Raw genomic sequence first — 6000 nt, forward strand, 5'->3', positions numbered from 1 at the left:
TAAGCACAGCTTTAACTGCATCCCATAAATTTTGGTATGTTGCATTTTTATTTTTATTGAGTGCAAAATATTTTCTAATTTCCCTTGTGATTTCTTCTTTGATCTCTAGATTATTTATAAGTGTGCTTAATTTCTAAATACTCAATGTTTTCCATATATCTTGCTATTGATTTCTAATTTAATTCCATTTGATCTCTAGATTATTTATAAGTGTGCTTAATTTCTAAATACTCAATGTTTTCCATATATCTTGCTATTGATTTCTAATTTAATTCCATTTGATCTCTAGATTATTTATAAGTGTGCTTAATTTCTAAATACTCAATGTTTTCCATATATCTTGCTATTGATTTCTAATTTAATTCCATTATGATCAGAGAACACATTCTTCAATCCTTTGAAATTTATTGAAACTTGTTATATGGGTTGCCATGTGCTATGTATTTGTTATTATTCTATGGAAGTTGGAAAGAATGTGGTTGTTGTGTATTCTATAGAGCCTAAAGTTAGGTCAAATTGATTAATAGTGTTGTTCAAGTCTTCTGTATTTTTATTGATTTTTTTGGTCTACTTCTAGAAATTACTGAGAGAGTAGTGTCAAATCTCCAACTGTACTTATGATTTGTCTATTTTCCCCTTTAGACTTGTCAAATTTTGCTTCATGTATATTGAAACTCTGTTCTTTAGTCTATATGCTTTTATGATTGGCATGTCTTCCTGACAAACTAACCATTTCATAATTATGAAGTAACCCTCTTTATTTTTGGTAATATTTCTTGTTCTGAAATCTACTTGGTCTGATATTAGTATAACTATTCCAGAGTCTTATACTTTCTGTTTGCATGGTATATATTTTTCTATCCTTTTACTTTCAACATGACTCTCTGTTTATATTTAAACTTTTTTTTTTTATTGGACAGCATATAGGTGGGTTTCCTTTTTATCTAGCTGGACAATCTCTGTATTTTAATTGGAGTGTTTAGCCCACTTACATGTGATTAATCATGGTGTGGTTAAAGTTTGCCATCTTTCTGTTTGCTTCCTATTTGATCCATCTGCTCTTGTTCCTCTTTTCTTGTCTTCTTTTGGGTTACTTGTATAATTTTTAATATTCTGTTTTTCCTCTGTGTTGTTTTTTAAAAGTTCGTATTTAGAGTAGTTTTAGATTACAGAAAACTTGCAAACATAAAACAGAGTTTCCACATACTCCACGCCCAGTTTCCTCTATTATTGAATTTTCACATTAGTAGGGTACATTTGTTACAATGAATGAACCAATATTGATGCAATGTTATTATTATTATTATTATTAATCTTTTATTGGGGAATATTGGGGAACAGTGTGCTTCTCCAGGGCCCATCAACTCCAAGTTGTTGTCCTTCAGTCTAGTTGTGGAGGGTGCAGCTCAGCTCCAACTCCAGCTGCCATTTTCAATCTTCAGTTGCAGCAGGCACAGCCCACCATCCCGGCAAACTTGTGGTTGAGAACATGACCAACTGAGCCATCCGGCTGCCCCTCCGGCAGCTCAGCAGCAGCTCCTTGTCTTCAATCTAGTTGTGGAGGGTGCAGCTCACTGGCCCATGTGGGAATCGAACCAGCAACACCATTGCTCAGAGCTCGTGCTCTAACCAACTGAGTCATCTGGTTGCCCTGAAACAATATTATTAACTGACATCCATTTTTCAGTTTTTATCTAACATCCTTTTTCTGTTCCAGGGTCACATCCAGGATATCACATTACATTTAATTATCATGTCACCTTAGTCTCCTCTGGACTATGACAATTTCTGAGACTTTCTTTGTTTTGATGACCTTGACAGTTCTGAGGAGTAATGGTCAGGTATTTTGTAGAATGTCTCTCAAGTGGTGTTTGATGTGTTTCTCATGATTAAACTGGGATTATGGCTCTTGGGGAAGAAGACCACAGAGGTAAAGTGTCATTCTCATCGCATGATATGAAAGGTGCATATTATCAATATGACTTATTGCTATTAATGTTAATCTTAATCACCACCTGGCTGACATAGTATTCGTCAGATTTCTTCAGTGTAAAGTTACCCTTTTCCCCCTCCCTTTCCATACTGTGCTCTATGGCAGGAAGTCACGCTGCACAGATCACACTGAGGAAGTGGAGAGTTTTGCTTCACCTCCGTGAGAGGGCAATATCGACATAAATTATTTGGAAATCTTTTGCATAGGAGATCTGTCTCTTCTCTCCCATTTGTTTATTTATTCAATCACTTTATTTTTATCCGTGTGGACTTGTGAATATTTATTTTATATTGTGGGTTATAATCCAATTCTACATTTTTATTTTGTTGCTCAAATTGTTCCAGCTTTGACTGTTGTGTGCTCTTTTAGTTGGCTCCTGTGTCCCTTTGACATATCCTTATCGTGTGTGTGTGTGTGTGTGTGTGTGTTCTAGTATTTCCTTATTTTTTTGGCACTATAAGATGTTCCAGGCTCATCTTGCATATTTCCTGCTCCATTCTTAGAACCAGCCATTTCTCCAAGGTGCCCTGGCTCCTTTTATTGGAGAGTAATGTTGGAAACCAAGATCTGGACTCTGAGTGTGCTTATTGCTGTTGATGATTGGTTTTTTAACTACTTCTTTGCATTATATTTCAGTGATTATTCCATGTATCTTAAAATGGTCACAGTTGGTGACCTATCTGTAATTTTTACCTCATATTAAAGTTTTCTTTAAAAAATCATATTTTCTTTTTTAAAAAGTCACATGAAGTTTTCATATTTATCTATTATCTATCTATCTATATCACATAACAGAAGGTCTGGAGGCAGGGCCAGCCCAGGACTGATTCAGTGGCTCAATAATGTAATCAAGAACTCAGACTCTTTTTCTCATTCTGCTCTCATAGCCTCAGTATATCCAGTTTCTTGCTGTGTGGCCTTGGGAAAGAGACTTAACCTCTCTGTTTTTGGAGTCCTCGTCTGCAGAAAGGGAGGCAGTCATAATTCCCTCTTTAAGGGGTTGCCATGAGGATGAAAAGTGTAGAGGTCATCGCACGATGCCTGGCACAGTGGACAGTAGGTGAACATAGCACGTGCGGAGAGAGGGAGGGCATATTTCTCCACCCTCAGCAGAGTCTCCGGGATTTCTGTCCTCGCTCTGCACTCCACCACAAGTCTGGCCGGGTGGGTGGTGGTGGTGAGCACTCTACAGAGGAGAGGACGAAAGGGGGTCTCCCAGCAGCGACAGTCCTGTTGTTTTCTTATCCCCCACCAGCGGGCGCTCTGGTGAAGTTAAAATTGCAGTTCACCTCCAACGTGGTAACTACAGCTACCATTTGTGCAGACCTGGCTGTGCCCGCGGATGAACGCTTTGGTTCATTTAAATGAGACAGGACTCTCAATGTCCTTGTTAAAATAGGAAATCTAGCAGAGTCACAGGCTTTGATTTCCATTACGTTTGTGGGAGAAAAGTGCCAACAATCCTCTTCTGATTGAGCGCGGGAAGGAAAACCTACAAGCATTTATTCCCTTCAATAAGAGAGATATGCTGTTATCACCATGGCAACAAATGATTAAGGAAGACGACCAATCGGAATTGCAAGACTCTCTGGGAGGTTGTTTTTCTCAAGCTATGGCAACAATTTCTAGGGAACTCTCACAAGACTCTTTTGTTCAAATTATCCTTCCAAGGACAGCCGTAAATGAACAGATCAGGTTGGTGACAGGAAGTCAAGCCTCCAGGTTGCCCAGGAAAACAAGATGGGGGCTCTTGAAACTGCTCTCAGTTTGTTACCTTATGGAGTGGATTCTTCAGCGCGGCTTGGTTATGCAAATCAGTATCTTTCTGTCTGGAGCTGCAGGAAAGAGAAGATCTTAACCTCTTTTCTACATTTTAAAAGTTACGTTTATTTTTTAAAGAAATTATCACTTTTTAACACCCCTTTGTTAATAGTTGGGGATTTGCATTTTAAAACGCTGGCTCTGAATTTACTGGGTTGGCATCACAGGCAAAAATGATGATTTGGGAGCTCAATTTCACTGGCAGAGCTTTGAGCATTTTCTTTCAACAGTTCATAGACATTCATGCAGTCTTTCCTCACTGTCCTCACAGTTCTTCTGAGGAGCTGTGCTCAGTGTGGCCACAGGCAGAGATGCCGGATCATGTGAGAAGCCATAGAATGTAGGTTCTGGAGCCAGACTGGTTGGATGTGAATTCGAAGCTGTGTGGTATTGGACAGGTTACTTAACTTCTCTGTGCCTCAGCTTGCTCATCTGTAAAATGGGCATAAAATAATGCCTACTTGTGATGATTTTAAAACATGTTCACAGATTCTTTACAGCGCTTTCATAAAAAGGGGGGTTCTTTTAATATTCCCATCCTCTTGATTATGGGCCAGCCCTTTTTGCTTGCTTCTCATGAATAGAATGTAGCCGACAGGATGCTGAGTGACTCTGAGGCGAGGTTAGAAAAGGTGACACAGTCACTGCCTGGGTCTCGCTGTCTTGGGACTTGCACCTTGGCATCCCTGAGCTGCCAAGCTGGAGATACCTCATGGGAGACCCTTGCACCAGCATGTGGATTAAGAAAGCTTCAAGATGGTCCCAGACCTGGCCACCATATGGCACCATATGGCAACTTCAAGCTGGGACTGCCTCGCTGAGCTGCTCCTCAATTCCTGCCCCACAGACCCTCTGAGAGATAATAAATGCTCGTTATTTCAAACACTAAATCTTGGGCCTATCTGTTACACAGCAAGAGATAACTTACACACAATCTCAGGGTCATGGTCCTTGAGATCATACATATTAGCTGTCTGGCACATAGGAAATGGACTGAAAAACCAGGAATTATTATTATTATCAATTTGTGCTTACTTGAGTGTTATGGATTGAATGTGTCCCTCCCCGTCCCCAAATTCATATGTTGAAGCCTTAAATACCAATGTGATGGTATTTGGAGGTGGGGCTTTTGGGAGGTCATTAGGTTTAGATAAGGGCACCCGGGTGGGGTCCCCATGATGGGATTAGTGTCTTAATAAGAAGAGGAAGATGGACCAGAGCTCTCAGTCTCTCCTTGGGCACAAACTGAGGACAGGCCCTGTGATGGCCCTCACCAAGAACTGAATCTGCCAGCACCTTGATCTTGGACTTCCCAGCCTCCAGAACTGTGAGAAATAAATGTCTATTGTTTAAGCCGCCCAGTCTATGGCATTTTGTTATCAAAGCCTGAGCTGATTAAGACATTGAGTTCCCTTCTTCTGCCCATAGGCTCAGCAGCTCACAGAGTAACACACACCCCACCTCCATCCCCACTTCCCATATACCCCAGAAAAAGGGTTTTTGTCCCAGATCAGCCTGAGTGGGCAGAGGTTGAAAAAAAGTTCAGTTTTCCTAGAATTCTTTAGTTGTGTCATTGTCCTAATAACCACCCTTCACCTTGCTTCTTCTCCAGCCATGTTCTGCCTGGAACAGAGATTTTCATACAGAAGCTGAGTTCTGTGGAGCCGTGGCCTTTGTGTCTGTCTTATTTCACTTAGTATGTCTTCAAGGTTCACCCACATTGTAGGATGTGTCAGCTTTATTCGTTTTTTATGGTTGAATAACATACCATTGTATGGATATGCTGACTTAATTTATTCATTTATTTGTTGATGGACCTTTGGGTTATTTCCACCTTTTGGCTGTTATGAATAATGAATGTGGCTATGAACACTGTTGTACACGTGTGAACACCTTGTTCTTTCTGTTTGGGGGTAATGAAAATGTTCTCAAAGTGATTGTGGTGATAGTTTCACAACTCGGTGAATATACTCAAAAGCATAGAATAGTACAATTTTACAGGATGGATTTTATGGTATGTGAGTTATAGATCAGTAAAACTGTTACAAAAAATCTGAAACTCCTTTAACTGAATTTTTCATTTACTTACATAAACTTACGATGGAAGGGAAGGCACACGGGTTCTTTTCGTAACTCCAGGAATATCTTGACCATTTCTGCTCGAGGTGAATTAATTATAACTGGAT

This window comes from Rhinolophus sinicus, linkage group LG11 (genome assembly GCF_036562045.2).
Source record: "Rhinolophus sinicus isolate RSC01 linkage group LG11, ASM3656204v1, whole genome shotgun sequence".
NCBI lineage: Eukaryota > Metazoa > Chordata > Mammalia > Chiroptera > Rhinolophidae > Rhinolophus > Rhinolophus sinicus.